General features: G+C 37.1%; 1 protein-coding gene across 3 annotated transcripts in view; it reads left to right on the forward strand.

Moving 5' to 3' along the window:
• Window positions 1-565: 565 nt before the first annotated feature.
• Window positions 566-22032, forward strand: part of LOC105222720 (fatty acyl-CoA reductase wat) — a 129727-nt gene continuing 108260 nt past the window's right edge. For 2 of the 3 annotated variants that reach the window (XM_011200156.4, XM_029548856.2), the window contains exons 1-2: window positions 566-716; window positions 1449-1531. The gene's annotated coding sequence lies outside the window, so the exon portion shown is untranslated. The remainder of the gene's footprint in view (window positions 717-1448; window positions 1532-22032) is intronic. The other variant, XM_029548855.2, reaches the window with a different exon arrangement.

Genomic DNA, 22032 nt, shown 5'->3' on the forward strand with positions numbered 1-22032 from the left:
GACAACAACAATAAATAATAATAATTACAATGCAATGACATGAATAACAAGAGCAACAACGCTAATAACAACATAAACCGCAACAGCAACAATAACCTTAAGTTGTTGAAATGTTTGTAAATACACAGGCACACACACACACACATACAAACACGCGAAATAAATAGATAAACAATACGACTGCCAGCCGCACGAAATCACTACGAAAGAAAAACGAGTTAAGAAAGCGAAAAAACAACAACAGCACAGCGGTATGGTAGAATCGTGCGACGCTGTTAGCCGCTGTTAATTAGCAGTTTACGTTAGCAGCAGCAGAGGATAATGCTGTAAACGGCAGCGCAGACATGCTGCCAATAGCAACAGCAACAAAAACAACAACAACATCAGAGGAAACGAGCTGCGTACGATCCTAATCCGTTCGGGCGAGGTTGCTCATCCGCACCGACGCCGGCGTCGCCGTTCGGCTCACAAATAGCAACGCGCTGCGTCGGCGCTGTTGCTGCCAATTTGCGCAGCGCGTTGCTTGCTGCTGCGCGCGCATATGGGACGTTGGCTTTTTATTACGCGCTCAGGTGTTGCTGGCTGTCGGCCCGGCCGCTGCTGCAGGTGTTGTGGTCGTTGCCGACTTTAGCCAAGTTGAGTCTGTTTTTGGCTGCGCTGCGGTAAGGTTCTGAAAATCTCCTGGCGTTTCAACTAAGCAAATTGCCAACGACAAAGTAAATACTAGTGAAATACAAAGTGATCGCATGAAGTGTGGGCCGAACATAAAGTGCAACATTTGACTTGCGTAATAAGGAAAATTTGCTGAAATTCGTTTGTGTGCGCGTAAACAGCACAGCCACGAAGTGCTACGCCTGCGCACAGGCGTTTGAAGTTTTCGCAAATTATTTTTCTTTATTTTTCGCAAATGCATTGTCCATAATTTATGTAATTTTTATTCCAAATGTGTTCGCGAAGGTCTTAAATTGTTTTTCTCCATATGCGCTGCATTTGATACAGACAAATTTGTATTGTCAATGTGTGTGTGTGTGCGCGTGTGTATGTATAAGTGATTTTTCGTGCGTTGCAATAGAGTTTTCGAATCCGTTGCAGTTCGCGATTTTCTCAACGTTTTCGCTTTCGGTTTAGCGTTTCTAAAGCCTACGCGTGTGTGCGCGCGTGTCTGTGTGTGTGCGCGCGCACTAGTTTTCGTTCGGTTGTTATGTACGCGGGTATACTATGTTGTGGTTTTTTCTTTCAGCAATAATTTAAAGTCTAAATTTTACGTTTTTCTACTTTGTTATTGACTCTAGCAATTTGTAACATTTTCATTCCATTAGTTGTTGTTTTTGTCTAGTGCTTACTTTATACACGCATATGTATACGTACGTGTAATATTTTATGAATTTTTTGTGCTTTTCAATTACGAGTTTATTATTATTATTGGTATTTTTTACTACTTCACGCAGCTACAACTACTCAAAGTGGAATAGAAATTTTTGCAACGAAACTCAGTCGGTTTTACAGAAATTCAAGCAAAATTGTTTTCCAGGTGAGTAACATTCATTGATACAGCTAGAAAGCCTAAAGACGAAATAAAACTAATGCGTGGATATAAATAAAATATTATAAAAAATAAAAAAATGAAATCTAGTTAAATTAAAATAAAAATTAGAAAAAATAATTTTAAAAGTAATTAAAGTAAAAATTAATTAAATGCAGTTAAATAAAATAATATAACAAAATAATAATAATTATTAATATATTAGCATAAAATAAAACAAAAATAAAATAATTTAAAAAAAATTAAATTAAATGCAGTAAAATAAAACAAAATGAGTTAAAATAAAAAAGCAGTATTATAAAGTAAAATAAATTAAATTTAAATAAAAGAAAACTAAAATATATAAAAAAATCAAAATAAAATTATTTAAAAAAATTAATTAAATTATTTGCAGTAAAAAAAATTAAAAAAGTAAAATTAGTAAAATAAAATATATTGAGAATAAAATAAAATAAAAATAATATTATATGTTAAAACAAAATAAAGTTGAATAAAATGAAATAAAATAAATATCAAAATTAAATAATAATTATTATTATTATCAAATAAAGCAAAGTAAAATAAAAAATATAAATTATTAATAATATACTCAAATAAAAAAAATATATTCAGTAATATAAGAAAATAAAAGTAAAAAATAAATATTAATAAATTAAAATAAAATTAAATGTAAGTGAATGCAGTCAAATGAAATAAAATAAAAAATAAAAGTAAAATAATAAATATTCTTCAATAAAAATAAAACAAAATAAATAATGAATAACAATCTACATATGTATTAGGAAATGAAAAGTACGGTTTTCGAAAATTAAAAATAAAATGAATAATTAAATAAAAATTAGGCGCTACATTATTAAAAAAAAATATGTGTGTTGCATATGTATATTTTATTTTATTTTTTCATGAACATTTTTCGAACACATATTTTTAAATAAAAATCAACTTGTGAATTTCAAAATTGAATGTAAAAAGTTTTGCAAATATTATTCAAAAATTAGAAATTGATCCAGCGAATAGTTTCGGACTTATTAGCATATTTAATTTAACTTAATGTAATTGGCTTCCAAAACTTTAAGCACGCTTTGCTCAAAACGTCGTTTTCAAAGTCGATGCGAAAAATTTCTGTGCACCGACTGGGCTTACGAGTATCGATTTCGTTAAGTAATACTAAAAGAATATGATTTATGATAATAATTTCGCTTTTTAAGTTGCTTTGAATTAGGTACATATTTTTACACAAAACTGAATTTTTGTTGCCATTTGGTCAAATATCAAAATTTGGTCTAGCCTTTCGACAATCATTAATTGTAATATGGTTTTGTTTTGTCTTTTGAATTCGACATATTTTTAGGTAGAAAAATCTTGAACACTCGCAGACAGTTTACAATATCCAATGTATCATAATTTGGGATTAACATTAGCAGTTCAATTCAACCCTAACTTCACTTTACTAAAATTTTGTCAGATTTTTTGTCCTGTGAGATTTTTCTTCTACAATAAGCTAAGTAACTAATAATTATTTAAAAGCTTAAGCGATCGAGTCTTCCACTTCTCCATTCTTTTTGAATTATTCTCTTTTTGCATCGAACTCTTACTCTTACTACGTATTCGTATAATTATTGAAAGCTATTACAACTATATGTTCTTCGAACAGTGTTATCAAATTTAAAGATAAAACACAGAAACTTCAATTTAATTCGAAAGCACATTCTTTGGCATTTATTTTTTGAAAATTATCTTTTTCAAATGATGACCACGTATACGTCTCAGATGGTCCATCCGTTGAGTCCAATTTACGATGGCTCATTCGATCTATTCGACTAGTATCTGGCGAATGACATCCGTGATGTTTTGCTCCAAGGCCTGAATCGAAACGGGATTGTCCGCATAGGCATTCGACTTTACATATCCACACAGGAAAAAGTGTAATATCACACGATCTTGGTGGCCCATCGACCGGCTTAAAACGTAAAATGATCTGCTCACCGAAGTGTCGCCGAGATCACGATCTTCAATTTTAAGCATCAAGTACTATAAATGGTTATCTTGGCACGATAACGGTCGCCATTGACAATTAGGTTCGCACCGTCATCATTTTTCAAGAAAAATGGACCGATAAGCCGATTATGTTGACCATAAGTTGAGCGAAGCGCGCGAAACACATTCTTTACAGAACTGGAATTTTCGTAATTAAGTTGAACAATTTGAAAACTTTTTTCAGGCATGCCATGTGTCTAACTTGCTATATTTTTTTTTGTTTCTCTGATGCGTAAGTTTCGTATATGACAATTTTGTGCCCAATTTTTTCATGACGTCAGAATAGCGATGCTCTGCGACAGCCAACAGTAATTAAAAAATAACCAACTTTTCTGTCAAACAAAAACTACAAAAAAAAAAAAATTGATTTAATATCTCAAAGCCTGTAATTCATCAATTTTTCACTCACCTATGCGATACGTTGCGAAGTTGGCTACTAGTTCTCATACGGTTTATCACAGTGTAAAGTTGCTTAAAATAAACCTAAAATCACATTTCATTCTCATCTAAACTTAAACAAACTGTTTCTCATGAGTTTGACAGCTATTTATCTTACACATTTTTTACTAAAACCTATTTTTTTTGTTTTGCTACCATCTCTCGTGTTAAATGATGATATTGACTGCACTTTAGGTTTCTTTTCACATAGATTTTCTGATTTTAGCATTTAACTATTACTAAAATTGATTTTCATCTTTCCGTTGGGAATTTTCGTTTTGTTGTTATTTCAGTAAAAATCAACTCACCTATAATGGCCGATTAGTTGAGTCGTTATTTGTGTAATCAGCTATTAGCACCTGCGTAGTTGCTAGTTACTCTTCTGAGATGTCTGGATGTCTGAGAGTGTTTCGAGGTCTAAGTGTTTGTATGTATATTTTAAAAATAGCCATTATCACATGTCAATGCGTGTACGTGAATTTGTGTTTGTACCAAACATACCTGTATGTGTGCGCACTTAAACTTGAAATATTTGAGGCCAATTCGCAAGTCATGAGGTGACTACACTGAGGGAATTTTTTCCCTCGTTTTATTTATTTTCGGTTATGTTCGATCACGTGCTAACGAATAATATCAACAATGCAAAGTCCAAAGAAAATAAAAATAAAACAAATGTGAAAAACGTCTTTTCTTCCGCATAGATTTAATCATGTAAGCTTTGGTTTATTGATGTGAAAATTAGTAGAGAAATTTCACTTTTTAACTTAACAGTTCTGCGAAGAAAACTTCTAATTTGTTTCAATTTTTGTTGGGACTTAACCCCTAGATGACTGCCGTATGCATTTGATCACATTAAAAAAGAAAGCCTTTGGTCTACAAAACAAAAAATAACTGATTTTAGGGCCATTGACCCCTATGCAGAACCCTATTATCGGACCAAGAGACCACAGTCATTTTATTTTAGGAATATGGAATACTTTCAGGCATAAAATAAGATTCGATTTTTTGTCTATAAGACGAGAGTAAAAAAGTACAAAGAGCAATAATTATGTACTAAAATTATCAGAACAAACCTGCAGACCTTACTATATACCTCTCTCTCTATAAAAATGTCAAAACTATCGTAAAACAAAGCTATTTGAAGGTTCGAATCCCACCACATCATTTAAATTAGTCAGGAAATATCTTGCTTTATAATTTGCCAATCTATAATCCTGACGTCTCCATGAAGATCTTAAAGTTTGTCGTTCCCTCGGTTCGGCGTCACGAACGTTTCAATTTTAGTAAATATTTCCTAGAGTTAACTAATACGCCTGAGAAAAACATAATTTTGTTGCCGCTTCCTTTGATATTATAATAAACACACTAAACACCAAACAATTTCTTTTCCGCTCGTTGCCACCACATTTCAACACGATCAGCTCAGTCGTAGTGCCATGACTACCTCAGATGGTGGTGAGAGTTGAAAAACGGTCTTTTAGCTGTCAGCTTTTATTATATCCTTAAACCTGATCTGCGGGCTATAATCTACTGATCAAATTACCCGAGCGCATTGATTCTTCTTCTTCTCCTTTAACGGCGTAAACGCCACTTACGCGGTTATAGTCGAGTTTATAAGAGCGCGCCCGTCGCTCTTACTTGGCCTTCCTCTTCCTCTGCTCCCCCTGGCGGGTACTGCATCGAGTACTCTCAGAGCGACTTTCGGAGGGCATGACCTAGCCAGCGTAGCCGCTGTCTCTTAATTCGCTGAACTATGGCAATGTCCTCGTATATCTCTTACAGCTCATCGTTCCATTAACTGCAAAATACGCCGTTACGATTGCACAAAGGACCATAAAACTTCCGCAGAATCTTTCTCTCCAAAATCCGTAACGCCGACTCATCACATGTTGTCATTGTCCATGCCTCTTCCCCATAAAGCTGGACGAGGTGCTTTGTGGAATTTGGTATTTCTTCGTAGACTTACTTTTTCCGAAGTAGAGTTATTCTGCGTTGGATTTCTAGGCTGCATTGTTGTCAGCGTAAATGCTGGTTTCAAGATAGACGAACTCATCTACGACTTCTAAGTTATGCCTGTAAGCGGTAACGTGGCAGCCAAATGACTGCTTATTTGATGTCTGGATATATTTCGTCAAGTTCTCGTTCACATCCAGACCCTTTTGCTTCGCTTCCTTATTAAGTGGGGAGAAACCAGAACTAACAGCACGGTTGTTGAGGCTAACGATATCAATATCATCGGCCTACGCCAGCAGTTGGACACTCTTATAGAAGATTGCACCGTCTCTTCTTAGTTCTGCAGCTCGTATTATTTTCTCCGCAATAGATTGTCTAAAGTCTCGCTTAGTATCGAAGAGGTCTTTCCTGATCCTGAGACAAATCCGCTCTAATGTACATCTGTCTGTCGGCCTGTACATACGCGAACTAGTCCGCGACGTCTTTTCTATGTTTATTTGTCGGAACCGCCGATATCGGACCTATATATGATATTACTGCCATATAAACTGAACGATCGGAATCAAGTTTTGCATGGAAAACTTTCTTATATTGCATAGACTGTAGTCCAAGACCACGCTACAATCTCCCAACAAATTGTTCAGATCGGATAACTTTAGCATATAGCTGAACTATAGGAATCCAGTTTTTATATGAAAATCCTACTCAATATTCTGACACCGGCGTTGATTGAGAGGTATTCGTTTCTTCGAATTTAATTTTCATATTTACAAAAATGTGTAAAAAACCGTTCTAATCCAACAACAGTTTTGAAACACTTTTGGAATATCACGCCCGCGGGACTCCTGCAAACTGCGCCGGCGACAAAGTTCAATTTCACAAATCCATTACCAACCGGAATTGTCAGAATTGAGACTTCTCGCGGCAAAAAACTACAACCAAGCTCTCACGTACGTGTATGTGTGGGGCTTATTTATGAAAGTGCGTTTGAAGGTATATGTGTTCGTGCTTGTGACGGCGGGTGTGCGGATGTAGTGCAGCAGCTGCAACATGCCAAAGCGCCAACAGCGACAAACCATTTCTCAAAACTTGGCCGCACTCCACTCTGCACTCGCACTTTGTTTACGCTCCTCGAGAGCCATTCATCATTTTCTGCAACTGTTGGCACATTGTTGTTGTTGCGTTCGTATTGTAAAACACTGTGTTCGAGTGTTCGTCTGTGTGTGTGTACACCTTTTTCTCTCCTGCCGCTAGTATTATAGCCCGATATCTTGTTGTTTCTAAGTATGCCTGTTTGCCTAGTCTGATGTTGTTGGTGTAATTGCGTTGTTTTTGTTGCCAAGATTGCGAAATTTCAAGTGCATTTTGCTGCAAATATTTGCTGGCTGCGCCTAATTCGCATTCTAAGCGCGCGAACGCGTCGCGTATCCAGAATGATGATTGCGCGCTTGTGTGTGTGTGTGTGATGTGTAATAGCGAAGCAGCGCGTTTTAGTGCGCATTGTCTTAGCAATTGTTTGCATAAATGTTCACATATTTATAGATATTGATGTAATTATATATAAGAGATATATGTAGATTATGTGTGTTTATGTGTTTGTATACATACGTATGTGTGTCTGTGTATTAGAGTGGTTCAAAATAGGCATATTTTTTTCGCTTGGTGCGCCAAAAAATAAGATTTAAACATCTCAAAAAATGTCTTTTCAATCATGAACTCTTAATTGTGTTTGCAAGAACCTAATTTTCAGAGTACTAAAAAAATTATATTTTTCTTTGACCCTAATGTCTATCCGTAAGTGCGTTTTTCCAAAAAAAAAAAAAATTCTTTGACCCACCCTAATGTGTATCCCCAAGTGTGTTTAGCTACAAAAAATACATTTTTCTTTTACCCACCCAAATGCGTATCCGTAAGTGCGTTTAGCTACAAAAACCAATATACATTTTTCTTTTACCCACCCTAATGTGTTTCAGTGAGTGCGTTTAACTACAACAACAAAAATCATTCTTCTTTAACCACCCTAATACATATATATCCGTAAGTGCGTTTAGATACAAAATTTTTTTTTTATCCACCCTAATGTCTATCCGTAAGCGCGTTTTGGCATAAAAAATTTTTCTTTGACCCGCCCTGCATCACCCTAATGCTTATCCGTAAGTGCGTTTAGCTACAAAAACAAAAATTATTTTTCTTTGACCCACCCTAATATGTATCCGTAAGTGCGTTTACCTACAAAAGGAGCTATGCATTTGCGGTGAACGCTAAACTTTGAGGCAAATACGCTATGTTTGTAAGTACGTAAGTACATAAATACTTATACCATAGTTGTATGTATGCAGACCCCTGTCATTGGCTTGATCGCTAGCATGGCGGCTCAGTTTGGCAGCTGGTAGCGCTTATTGCATACGAATTGCCACAAATCCCAAATGTCAATGGGAAGACAGTCGCTATGGCTCAACTATGTGCAATAGACTTATATATGTATATGTAATATATATATGTATGTATATGTATATAATATATATGTATGTGTATATATGTGCGTATTGTGACAACGGCGTTGACGAATCGTCTTTGGCTCACAGTGGTTAGCAACATTATTGACACTTTGCTAGTTCGTGTATTGTACTGGTATGAGTGTGTGTGTAATTTAGATATTTTATTGCAAATTTTACCCCATAGGAAAAGGCTTAGGTCCCTCTGGGTTATTGGATAATGTATTTTAGAGTAAACAACATTAAAAACTGCTCTTTGTGGTGTAACAATGAAATGGTTGTTCAAAATATCCTTTAAATGGCAAATAACTATGTAGGTGAATGGAATACCAAATAGCATTATAAGTAAAGTATACCTGATTTCTCTGATTACCATAAATTTTGCGGATTTTTTTCCTCGAATGCCACAAAACTGTCTCAGCGCATATTGTCAGCGTCTGCACTATTGGCGAAAAACACAATTGATTTACACAAGGTACTCTTGATGCGACTTTTCACCAACCAAATCATTCGCCATAGACTGGGAAAGGTAGTAATCACTTGGTGCCAGGCTTGGACTATAAGATTTACCTCTCAAACAAAAAACTCCACAGGGCATAGTCTAACGGTGTCAAATCGCACGACCGAGGTGGCCAATTGACTGGGCCATTTCGTGAGATAACATTCGCTTTGTGACTTGTCGCGCTGTCCTAGTGGAGCCACATATTGTACAAGTCCATTTCATTCAATTTGGAGTAAAAATATTCGGTTATCATTGAGCAGTAGTAGTTCCTATTCACAGTAACGAGACGGCCCTGACATCACGGAAGAAGTACGGCTCAATAACGCCGCCGGCCCATAAACCACACCAAACCGTAATTTTTTTGGGATGCAATATTAAAGAGCCTCATCGCTGAAGATGATTTTTTTTATGAAAATACGGATCATTTCCAAGTTGTTGCTCAATCCAATTCACCAACTTATGACGATTCTGGTGGTCAAGGGGTTTCAGTTCTTGCGATAATTTGATTTTGTAAGGATGTAGGCACGCCAACATCTTTTCGCAAAATTCGCCACAACGACGTCACAGAGACGCCAAACGCTTGAGAACGACGTGTGAGAGACTGATAGCGACGTGTGAGATATAGCGGCAGCAATATTGTTGACACTGAGGACATTTATTTGTCTGATTGGCACGGTAACATGTCGTACTGTGTCTGTGGATTAAAATTTTTCCATCAGAGGCTCAATTGTTGAGGCTCGACACGTTGTTGGATCGTTTATATTTCCGTTATAAAATAGAAAACCTTACTGAAGAGAAATGTCAAAATGTCTGAGGTCGTTTGCTGTCCCCGTCGGTCTACTTTTGTAGCGTCACTATTAAAAAACCCGTTACGGGTCAGAATTAATAGTTTGGCCTTAGGGGAGAAGCTCATAGTAGATGATTCCCTCGCAATCTAACCAAAAACTTAAGAAAACCCTCCTCAATCCTCAATCCTGAATGGGACCCCTTTTGCGTGGCACCCGCAACTCGATAGCCACCGTTTTGACTTAATAAGCGGTAAGTAACAAACTTTTTATCACCAGTAATTCCACCTGCGGATGGTGATTCCATGAAGCTTTTCGCGTTTCCTCGTATGAGCTTCTGTTTATTCACCGCCTTCAGAGTTTAGCTCCTGAGCAATGAACATAGCGCTTATATGGCACCCAGTACTTTATCGCAATTTTGCACAACTGGTCTTCCAGTGCGTGACATCAAAATTACACGAACGGAATCGATGAAAGACGGATGATTAGCTGGGTTGGGATTTCTTTTAAGAAATCGTATCTTTATAACATTTAATAGCGTAGCCAACTATTGGAAATATAGTGGATTCCTTGTTACTACGCTTAATAAATATATTGAGTGCAAAGTAATTCTTGTTCGAACTCAGGTTTTGAAGTTTGACATTGTACTGATTAGAAAATCGCCTATAGCTTCGAAGTTATAACTTTCCAAAAGTTAGGTGCGAGACAACACTGAAAAAAGCGGAAACTTGCACCTTTCCCTTCAAGTTCTCGATAGTTTCATGTCATGGGCATAAAAATGGATTTCAATAAAAACGCTTCAGAAACCAAATACTGAATCACATTTGATCAAATTCTTCCCAGCAAAGCCCAATGCATCGTTCGAGGAATCGCTATAAGTCTACGGTGAAAGCGAAGTGAATTTTTGAGTTTACGTTGGATTAAGCGAATTAAAAGATAGTGAGCACGTTGAAGATTTTGTATGTGGTATCTGCTGTTAGTAATGTTAAACGAAGGAGGTACCATGAAAACTCCATGTAGAGAGAAACTAATGTTGACTTGACGTTATTATTGCCAAATACGTCAAATCGTTGTGAAGAACCCAGCTGAGTTGAGAGTCTTTAGCCGGATTAAAAATAGGAAATCGTTTCGGTTACGCGGAAACGACTGACGCGGCAACGACTAGTGCCGAGTCAGCTCAAGTCACTTAGACGCCTGCAGAAAGCGACTACAAAGCAATACCTGCAAATAATTCCATTAACAAAGTAATTTACACTTCAATCAAAGGATATTTATCGCCACAATTTCCTCCGTTGCTTTTGTCCCGTTCTAGTCTTCGCGGGGACTAACACAAATGCGAATACGATGTACAGCGGAAAAGTTGCTTTCGCTATGCGCGCTTTGTATGCAAACAATATTTTATTCAGTTTACTTCGTATTGCGCTTTTTGTGCATTCTTTCTTTGTTTTCCTTTGCTCAACTTTCGTTGGTTTGGATTTTCTACTTTTCATTTTTTTCTTTTTGTTTTTTTTTTTTTATTGTTTGCGTGCCATCATATTTTGCGCGCTTACATTTGTTATTCGCTTAGATGGAAAAAACTGATAGATAAAACAGCGTCTCCCGCCACCCTCTTGCCACGCCTGCCCATGCAACAAACACACACACGCGCGCGCACGCTCTTGGCAAAGCAAAGCTGCCAACTTCGGTTTCGCGCGCATTGACATCAAAATCGAATTGCGAAAATTGATTACAATAAAATGGTGTAAAATACTAACAACAACAACAAGTGACGGAAATGTGAAACAACAACAACAATTGCATACGCTTAGATATTGCATGCAAATTTCGAATTGTAAAGTTTTTTCCCACCTCACTCCCCGCCCCCTATGGGCGGTCGCTGAGCTCCGCTGGTACTACATAACAACACCTACATACATACTATATATACACGAGTGTTGTGCTCAAAGTGTGCGCAAAGTGCTAGCATGTTTTGCGAACTTTTGCAATGCAGGGGTGTGTCGGTGTGTGTGTTGGTGTATAAATTTGTATATATAGATTTTGAAAAATTTTGTGTGTATGTATCATCTGTTGTAAAAATACATAAATATGTTTCACAAATTCAACACGTTTGCCAAAGCATAGCCGATTTGGTTTCGCCAAAGCTTAAATACAATTTGTATTTACATGCACAGCTACAGGGTAGTCCAAAAATCTGAATATTTTTATTCTGAAATATTCACACTCAGTCTTCTTCTTCTTGCTTAGGAAAGCAGTTCTGCTTGGACTATTGCTATTCACAATGAAGGAAAAAATATCAAATCTCGTTTGCTTCGGCGAGTTCTGGCACTAACTTTCGAATTTATTGTTGTTTCAGCCATCACTAAATTCAGATGATCAGTAAAAGTATTGTACAAATATTAGTAAACTCGATCCGAATCAAGGCACAACATTAAGGTTTCTTTGGTTTTGCTCTAGTCAACTAATTGTTTGGGTGTTCTTGATACCTTTAAAGACTTTCTGCTGATATTAACTAGTCGAACAATGGTATCACCTGATTGTGGAAACCACTTTTCGAGACTCACAATCACTTTGAGTTGATGACTGAATTTTAAAATATCAAGTGACGACAAGTTCATTTCCATTTGGTTATTCCAAGGTGGATAAGGATCAGTTAATTTCCACTTGGCTAATCCAAAGCGGAACAGGTTCTCCTATTTCTACAATTTTCTACAGGATGGTACCCACGGAATGCCGAGCATTATTCGGTCGGCAAGCCATAATCAGTACAGTCGTTCTATTTTAAAATCGTTATAAAGTTCATTCAGTTTGTTAATCCATATTAGAGGGATCCTGATCCCTAGAAGTGCATAAATTAATATTCGAAAAACGAAAAAGTCTTTGCTTCATCAAAGCTGCATATGTCCTAGCTTCTTCTTCTTCTTTACTGGCGTAGAAACCGCTTACGCGGTTATAGCCGAGTTAACAACAGCGCGCCAGTCGTTTCTTCTTTTTGCAAGGTGGCGCCAATTGGAGATTCCAAGCGAAGCCAGGTCCTTCTCCACCTGGTCTTTCCAACAGAATAGAGGTATTCCTCTTCCTCTGCTTCCTCCGGCGGGTACTGTGTCGAATACTTTCAGAGCTGGGGTGTTTTCGTCCATTCGGACGACATGACTTAGCCAGCGTAGCAGCTGTCTTTTAATTCGCTGAACTATGTCAATGTCGTCGTATATCTCATACAGCTCATCGTTCCATCGAATGCGATATTTGCTGTGGGCAATGCGCAAAGGATAAATCTTTCGCAAGGCTGGCGTTGTTGTTGGTGTTGATGCTGGTTTCTAAATAGATGAAATTATCTACGACTTCGAAGTTATGACTGTGAACAGTGACGTGGGGGCCAAGTCGCGAGTGCGACGATTGTTTGTTTGATGACAGGAGATATTTTGTCTTACCCTGGAGAAAGCAGAACTACCGACGCGGGTGTTGAGGGCCAATGATGTCAATGTCATCAGCATACGCCACCAGCTGTACACTCTTATAGAAGATTGTACCTTTCCGGTTTAGTTCTGCAGCTCGAATTTCCGACCATATTTTACAAAGAAGCTGATGCATGCAGTTCTTCGCCGCCGTGTTTGAATAGCTCGGCCGGCAATCCATCGGTCTCGGTTGTTCTTTAGACGGGTAATTGCTATTCGAACTTCTTCATGGTTGGGCAATGGAACGTTTGCTCCATCGTCATCGATTGGGGAACCGGGTTCGCCTTCTCCTGGCGTTATGCATTCACTGCCATTCAGCAGGCTGGAGAAGTGTTCCCTCCACAATTTTAGTATGTTCTGGGCATCGGTTACTAGGTCACCTCCTTGGTTTCTATAAGAGTATGCTCCGGTCTTGAAACCTTCTGTTAGTCGCCGCATTTTTTCGTAGAATTTTCGAGCATTACCTAGCTCGTCAAGCTTGTCCAGCTCTTCATACTTACTTTCCGTTCGGCCTCTCTCTTTTTCTGTGCAAATGCGTTTCGCTTCCCTCTTAAACTCTCGGTATCTATCCCATCCCGCACGTGTTGTGGTCGATCGTAACGTTGGGAGGTAGAAAGTATGTTTTCTCTCTGCTGCGATATGGCACTCCTCGTCGTATTAGCTGTTCTTTTGCATTTTCCGAAAACCAATGGTTTCGGTTGTAGCTGTACGTAAGGAGTTTGAAATGCCGTCCCACAGTTCCCTTATAGCGAGTTGTTGACGAGTGCTCTCTGAGAGCAGGAGTACAAGTCGAGTAGGAAATCGTTCGGCTGTCTGTTGTGATTGCAGCTTCTCGACGTCGAGCATTCCTTGTGTTTGTTGACGTGCGTTTTTTGCTGCACAGAGACGGGTGCGAATCTTAGCTGCAACAATATAGTGGTCCGAGTCGATGTGAGGACCTCGGAGTGTGCGCACGTCTAGAACACTGGAGACGTGTCTTCCGTCTATCACAACATGATCGATCTGGTTGGTGACTTTTCGATACAGATGTATTTTCTTGTGCTGGAATCTAGTACTACATATAACCATATTTCGGGCCCGGCGAAGTCGATTAGCCTCGAACACAGGAGTGAATGATAGTAGTACTACCACCACTAATCCCACACCAAACTTGAGCTTCTTTATATGGCCACTGTACTAAATACCACAAGGTCCCGTCTATCGCATTTCTTGGACGGTGGTGTTGTCAGCATTTATTTTCACGAGGACATCAACCAGCTAGGCAGCGGCACCTTTCCAATTAAGGGACCGGACATTCCAGGTGTATGCCCTCAATTCGTAGTCCTTATTTCGTTTGCCATGGTCGTCATCAAAAAGCTGGTCTCTCATCCGAAGCTGGTTTTTATTTTTCATTGGGGGTATTTTTTTACGTGGCGGCTCTCAAACCCAGCGCACAATCCTATGTAGGAGATGTTTCGCCTTCTCACTTTAGCTCGCCTTCAAACGGATGTTCTTTGGATATCGATCTTTAGAGTGTAAAGCATTTAAATATGTTTTACATAAAGCAAGTCCAAATTGCAGTTACGAGGAGGCCAACCGATAAAAATGATAATACCACTTTAGAATCAGCATCGAATTATCAGAGTAATCATTTCTCGTACAACGTATGTCTGAAAAAAATACTTTTCCCATAAAATTTCACAAGAATATTTATCACTGTTGTTGCAGCCCTGGATCAGTTAATTTTCCATGCTAAGCCATATGTAATTGTATTTGTGGTTCTAGCGTCATAAAATAATTTTCAAAAATAATGTAGAATCCTTGATAGTAAATAATCCATTCGACCATATTCGTTGCTATCTGGTAAAATTCGTTACTATCTAATAGAAACCTCACTATCTGATAAGATCCGTTAACGACTTTCTCTCAAGAATCCCAACTTAAAATCGTTGTCATTGGACATCGTTAAAAAATCACCTTATGGACCACCCTTTACAAATTTTATTTACTTTCATATTTTTTGTGTTCGCAACGCTTTTCAACGCTGTGATTTCGTTCCTGCTACTGCCACTGATGTTGCTGATGTTGACGCTTCTTTGACAAGCTGTCAGGAAAGCGCAACGAAATTTCTCAATAAAAATCGAGCAGCAAGAAAATGTTGAAGCTGCAAATAAAATCACTGCACATTTGCATTTGACAGTAAATACAACAAAAAAGTGAAAAAAAAGAAAAATTCGAAAAAGCAGATAAAAATTAAATTGAAAAATATAAAATGCAAATTGTAAAACAAAAAATCAGCGAAGCACTAAGCAGAAAATTTGCAAAAGAAACAAAAAGAATAAACAAATAAAAGAGATCACCCGAACACGCTGTGTAAGTGTAGGTCATGTCTCGCTACTACATATTCACGCTTACACACATACAGACGGAGCGTGTAAATTGCCATTTAGGAGCACTCATGCCACGCCCAGTTACATCACTTACATACACTTCGGTTACAGTTGACTTACGGCCTTTGGTGGGCGTGTTGATTGACCAGTTGAATGATTTGTCGCCAAATGCAAATTAACAGCTAGCACTGCATTGTGGCAAGTGTGTGTGCGCAATCTAGTGTTTTTATAGCTGGTCTGCGTAAGAATTCAAGAGATTAGTTATAGACTTTTTTGAACAAGGTTCCGTCTCTCAGCATATACGCGAACTAGTCCCTCATTTTTTGAGATATTGAATTGAAATTTTGTACACGTTCTTTTCTAACCAAGAAGATATCTTGACCAAATTAGGCATATATTATTATCTAAGTCAATAATTCAAGATCCAAAAATGTTTTCAGGTCGAATATATATATTGTATATGCTTACAAATTTAACGATCGCAATCATGTTCTTGTAACCAATTTTTTGTATTTGTGAAGGATATAGTCTCTGTGCTTCGTTTCTTTTTTGTTTGAACCTCAGATCATAACATATAGATATTTATTCAATAAATGCTAATAATATACCCGATTAACTAAGCCAATTAAGTTTTAAATTGAGGCAGCGCACTTTCAGTTCATACACATTCAATTAGACTAGCACAACTCGTATTCGACAGTTTCCAATTAAAGATTTGATATTCGGTGCAACACTCGTTAATTCCTTCACCTGGTATGATCTGTATCTCGATTGGAAAATGTATTTTATTCAAAATTCGGATCTACCTTATAATTATGCCACCCTGTGCCAGAAAAAATACCAAAATTTTTTCGTTTTTGCTCTCTACAACTCAAAAGCTATCGAATAAATTATTCGATAATAGCATTGAAAATACGAAAATCAAGTTACCAAATGCGCAAATTCTGAATTCGAGTAATTTTTTTTTACAGAATAGGGCCCCTTGGCTTCTTCGCAACTTAATTATAATTGTTCAATTCACAACCACGAGAGGCAAGCATCGTAAAATCGTAAAATTATAAAAAAAAAACAACTGTAAAAATTTATAATTTTACGATTTTACTATGCTTTACGACAGGTTGTGAATTGAACAATTAATTTATCATAAAGGAAATACGGAAGTGACTAAGAACGATATACAACGAAATTCCCGAAAGAGCAGAGTAGCTCCAGAAGAAATGCCTGAAGTACATACAAGTCCACCAAGATCGTGTGCAAGAGCACCTTTGGAAAACTCGTTTGTTTCTCAGTCATACGGTCTCGAAAGGACGGAGAAACGAACGACTGTTGGCCTCTTGACAGATCACAAACTACTGGCATCAAATGCGAGTCAGATGGGCTTAATTGAACACCTTCAAAACCTGTGTCCAGCACTACCTAAAACTCGTCTTAAGTATCTATTTCATTTCAAGGGACTAGACAAAGTATCAAACTTAGATAACAAGTCGCTTTGAAAGTGCTCAAAAGACGTTGATGTACTGTATGGCTATTACTTCATCTCAAACTATACTGAACCTTCATCAGGCATTACTAAGTACTAGTAGGTCTATTTACAGCCATATGATAGAAGGTCAGCGACTATGTTATATGTTAAAAAATGTAAATCATCTTAAATTACATAAGGTAAATATTTCTCTTTTAAAACTAAACGTCAAAATATTTGTTAATTCTGTTATATCGTAATTAGGAATTTTCCATTCCAAAGTAATATATTAAGGTAAAACAAATGAAGACGGCCACAATGTTAAAGTCAATGAGGAACCCTATAGAACCATGATTAATGAATTTTTCTTGCCGGAATTGGAAGGTGTTGATGTGGACGATGTTTGGTTCCAACAAGACGGCGCTACATGCCATGCAGCCACCGAAAAAATCAATTTAATGAAGGAAACTGTTCACTCTCGAAACAATCAATTAAAGAGGGAAAGTTTTGGTGAGCGTTGCCTGAAATATTTTGGAAAACATATGACATCATTATTACATTATCATACATTATGACATCATTATTATTTATTGTCAATTGCAGCGTTTATTATATTCTTCAGTCTATGTCGGTATAATAGCTGAATAATTAGTGGGTATTTTTTCTGGGATATATTAAGTGATGCTGCTTACATATACCTATCCTAGGTTTATTCCAAATACATATGTTGGATTATTATTCCATTAATATAATAATAGCCTCCAAAGAAGCAACAGCAAGCCAAAGAGCTCGAACGTTCGGTTGCTATTTGACGTTGTTTCTTTAAAATATCAATTTCTGGCTTGCAGTGTATTTTCATTTGTAACATTAAATCTTTAAATAAAAGTCTTTAACTTAATTAAACTTGCCAATCACATAAAGAGCTATTCGATCGATTCAATGCCAAATTGATAATGAAATAAATACTATGTCACTCAGAATGCCAAATCAGAATTCTTTTATTTTAAGCTGCAACTGGTTCTTTTTATATTTTGCTGAATGTCTGCCGATTTATATATATATATATATATACAGACGTACCATATAAAGGGTGATCCATTTTGAGTTTCCCCACTTTTATTAAGAAAACACACTGATACTTCAAATTCATTGAGAAATGTTTATTATCATTCGAAAGAACATTCTTTGACTTTTATTTTTTGAAGATTATCTATTTCTAATGTTGGCTGCGGCTACGTCTCAAATGGTCCATCTGTTAACTCCAATGACACGAGTGATGTTTTTGTTCAAGGCCTCAATCGAGACGGGATTGTCCGTATAGATTTTAGACTTTACATATTCCCACAGGAAAAAGACTATATGTGATATCACACGATCTTGGTAGCCAATTGACAGGTCCAAAACGTGAAATTATCTGCTCACCGAAGTGTCCACTCAATAAATCCAATAATTTATTTAATGTGTTAATAATTTGTTTAATGCCACCGTTTTGTGGAAATCAAATGTCGCCGAGATCACGAACTTCAACTTTAAGTATCAAATAGTCGCTTATCATAATGCGGTTACGTTCTTACCGGCAACATTTTTGAAAAAATATGAACCGATAATTCCACCGGCCACAAACCTTTGATTTTTCTGGATAAAATGTTAGCTCTTCAATCTCTGCAGGTTGCTCTTCGTTCCAGATGTGGCAATTTTGTTGGTTTACACACCCATTACGCCATCTGAATTTGGCCCGAAAACGTCGGATCTTCTTGGAACTTTTCAATAGCCAATAGTACGAACCGATGCCAAACAATACTGAACAAAAATAACATAACAGCTTGTTACGACTCATGAAAAGGTTATTGAAAAAAGTACATCTACTTGGATCACCCGTTAAATATAGGTATATACAGGCTCGTTCATAGCATATATGAAATATAAGCTGCTTGAAAACATACCTGCATTTATATGTTTCATGGTTTCGAGCTTTCGATTTACTAAAATCAAGAAAGCAGACAACTTACCCATTAGAGATAACATGTAAACGCAGTGAATTTGGATACTGAGTTACTTAAATCAGACGGTTAAATATTTTATTGGGACATGCTTTGTGAAATTTGACTTGTCCATAATCTTAGCCTTATTAAATCCTAACTGAAGTTATAACTTGTTGTATACTTGAAATGAAGTCAAATTAATGTGCCCTTCTATTTTTCTTGGTAGCATTTCCAATCGGGTTCTGCAAAAGTATTCTCGTCCTAATGACTGTACACAGCTATAAAGAGAACTTTTGTTTATTAATTCGAAGTTCAACTAAAGCCGAAGCTAACAGAAATTCTCACAGCCGCCCAAAGTAGTCAATCTATTATTATTAATTTTGCGGTTTCTGCCTAATAAGACCCAAATCCTGAAGTAATTATTTTAAGTTTGTGAAAGTGCGAACTCTGGTGTAGTAACATGACGATCTCATAACTAAGTACAATATCTTTATATCTAGGATTAACATGGGAATCTTTGGTATCTACTTAATTCTCAATAAGGTCGGATCGATTTCAAAAATATGTTGAACTTTTGGTTTTGATGCGACTCACAGCTTGATGGACCAGAGTCATAGTAATTCTTATTGTATTTCAAGACTGGATCTCGGACTCTCGATAGTAATTCTATGTTTGACAAATTTGTGTAGTATGAGTCGATCTTCTATGTTATAAAGAGGCTCCGGTAAGTCAAATAGGTTCTGAATCCTGCTAACTTTAATGTTCGCCGCTAACAAGAGATTTGCTTACCAATCGGCCACTTGCTTTTTTCCATCATATTAAAATTATTAGTTTCACTCAATGCAATTATTTCCTACAGGGCATGTATGGCCGTGACTACGCTCACGTTTGTGAGGTTTTTGAGCAGCGCAGCCAGGCGGCCGCAAAAGTGAATTTGTCGTGCATGAAATGTCGGTGAAGTGGCTGCTATTAGTTGCAGACTGTTGCTTCTGCAACAACAATAACAAGAACGGCACGACGCTTGTGACACTCGCTGGATATGCACGTTCATCGAAAACGGTTTGTCATCGTACTTACTAGCTTGCTGGGCTGTGACTGTTCTCGAATTTTTTTTGTAGTTGTTGCTGTTATTGTTGCCCATGCGAGATGCAGAGATGCGTTTAATCGAAGATTGCTGAGGTATAAATTAACCACGGCATTTGGGTGGCAGCGGTCGGTACGACTATAATAGCACGAATGACTGCTTGGACAATGGCCACACGGCCGACGATGAAGCGAAGGCTAAACAGACGCACATACATATACATGCATCACACATATATGTGTGTGTGTGTATCCCTGAAGACAAAGCGCTTACAGGTGGATCAGATGGGCAAAGAGAATATGTTGCAAGCGCCGTACTCATGAGCGTGCGCTTAGTTCAGCTGAGCTGACATGCGCTTATGTGTGCCTGTGTGTATGCGAGTGCGAGTGTTGCACCTGCGAAGCTGCAACTTTGTTTTTATTTGCTTGCACGTTTGTAGAAATGTGCTTACGTTGCCGTGGCGACATTGCAGCTGCAGTATGTTGCAAGCACACATACACACGCCCACACCGACATGCATTTAATGTCTCCGCCAATGCAGACATACAGACAGCCAAACAAATATGTATATGGCCCATACGTGTATATTTGTATGCGCTTGAGCTAATACTGCTTGCTTTTATATGTACGTGTGTGTCTGTGTGTGTGTGTGCTGGCGTGCTTGTGGGCGTTTTGTATACTCAGCGGACGGCATCTGCTAGATTACACTCGTAATTGGATTGAATGCAGTGAATTTTTAATGCTTCCAAAAGCAAACACTGTCACGACATACATATATACACTTCATAAGCACATATACATACATATATATATATATACGTATTTATGTATGTGAGCAAACGGTCAGCAGCATCCGCAAAAGCAATCGTGCTTAGTAGCCATCGAGGACACACACGCGTGCAGTTGTGCTATATACACACACATACGTGTGCGAATTGAAAATCGCACAAAATAACTCTTCCACATTTGGCCGAGTGCCCTGAACCCATGTTTACATAAATGTGGCCTCCAGATTAATTTGTCAACTAATTTTGTATGTCACTTATTTGCAACAAACAATTTTATGAGTTTTTAAGATTCTAGAAATGAAAACTGATGAAAGTACAAATGTAATTTGGAGAGGGTTGCCACGTATAATGAATTAAAATATTGTAAGCCATCCAAATATTGTATTTCTGCATTAATAGAAACAAATTCTAAAAGGAAAAATGTTGGTAGAGTTGCCACCTTATTTGCATTACACATTTATTGAGTCTAAAATTCAAGTTTCCAATTTGCGTTTAAAACTGGATTTAAATATTTAACTTTCTTCAATTAAAACCTGCAGTAGCATACAAATTTTGACAGCGTTGCCACCTTTTCTAAAATATTTAAATATGTCAATTAAAAATATTTGTTTAAAAAAAGATAAATGAACTATAAATATCTAGTTAGGTTATTTATTTTATTATTAATATTATTAATATGCTTTATTGCCCTTGCCACCTGGTTTTGATAATAATAAATCGTCGAGAATTTGGATAAGTTGAAAATCTGTAATGAAATTGGTGTAAATAATATAAATCTCTTTAATTAAGGCCGTAAGTTTCATATACATTTTCACAGGGTTGCCACTTACTTTAAATCAAATCTGATTTTTAATATCTTAATTGAAGCTTTAATGTAAATAAAATTCATTGATAATTGTACGTGGGCAATTAAGACTATTTTTATTATAAAAATGGTCCATCCAATTTTTCATTGTCGGCTCAGCTTTGGTGCGCCATTCGCTCCATTGTTGGTTAGTTTCGACGCCATATTCAAGAAACCACTTATCGTCAGCAGCAACGATACGTTTGATTAATGCAGGGTTAAAGCTATGTTGCCAGGTTTCGTTTTGCGATCTTTACTAGATACTCGAATACTTGTGTTCGTGATAAAGTAGACTCAC

The sequence above is a fragment of the Bactrocera dorsalis genome, chromosome 2 (genome assembly GCF_023373825.1).
Source record: "Bactrocera dorsalis isolate Fly_Bdor chromosome 2, ASM2337382v1, whole genome shotgun sequence".
NCBI classification, from domain to species: Eukaryota; Metazoa; Arthropoda; class Insecta; order Diptera; family Tephritidae; genus Bactrocera; species Bactrocera dorsalis.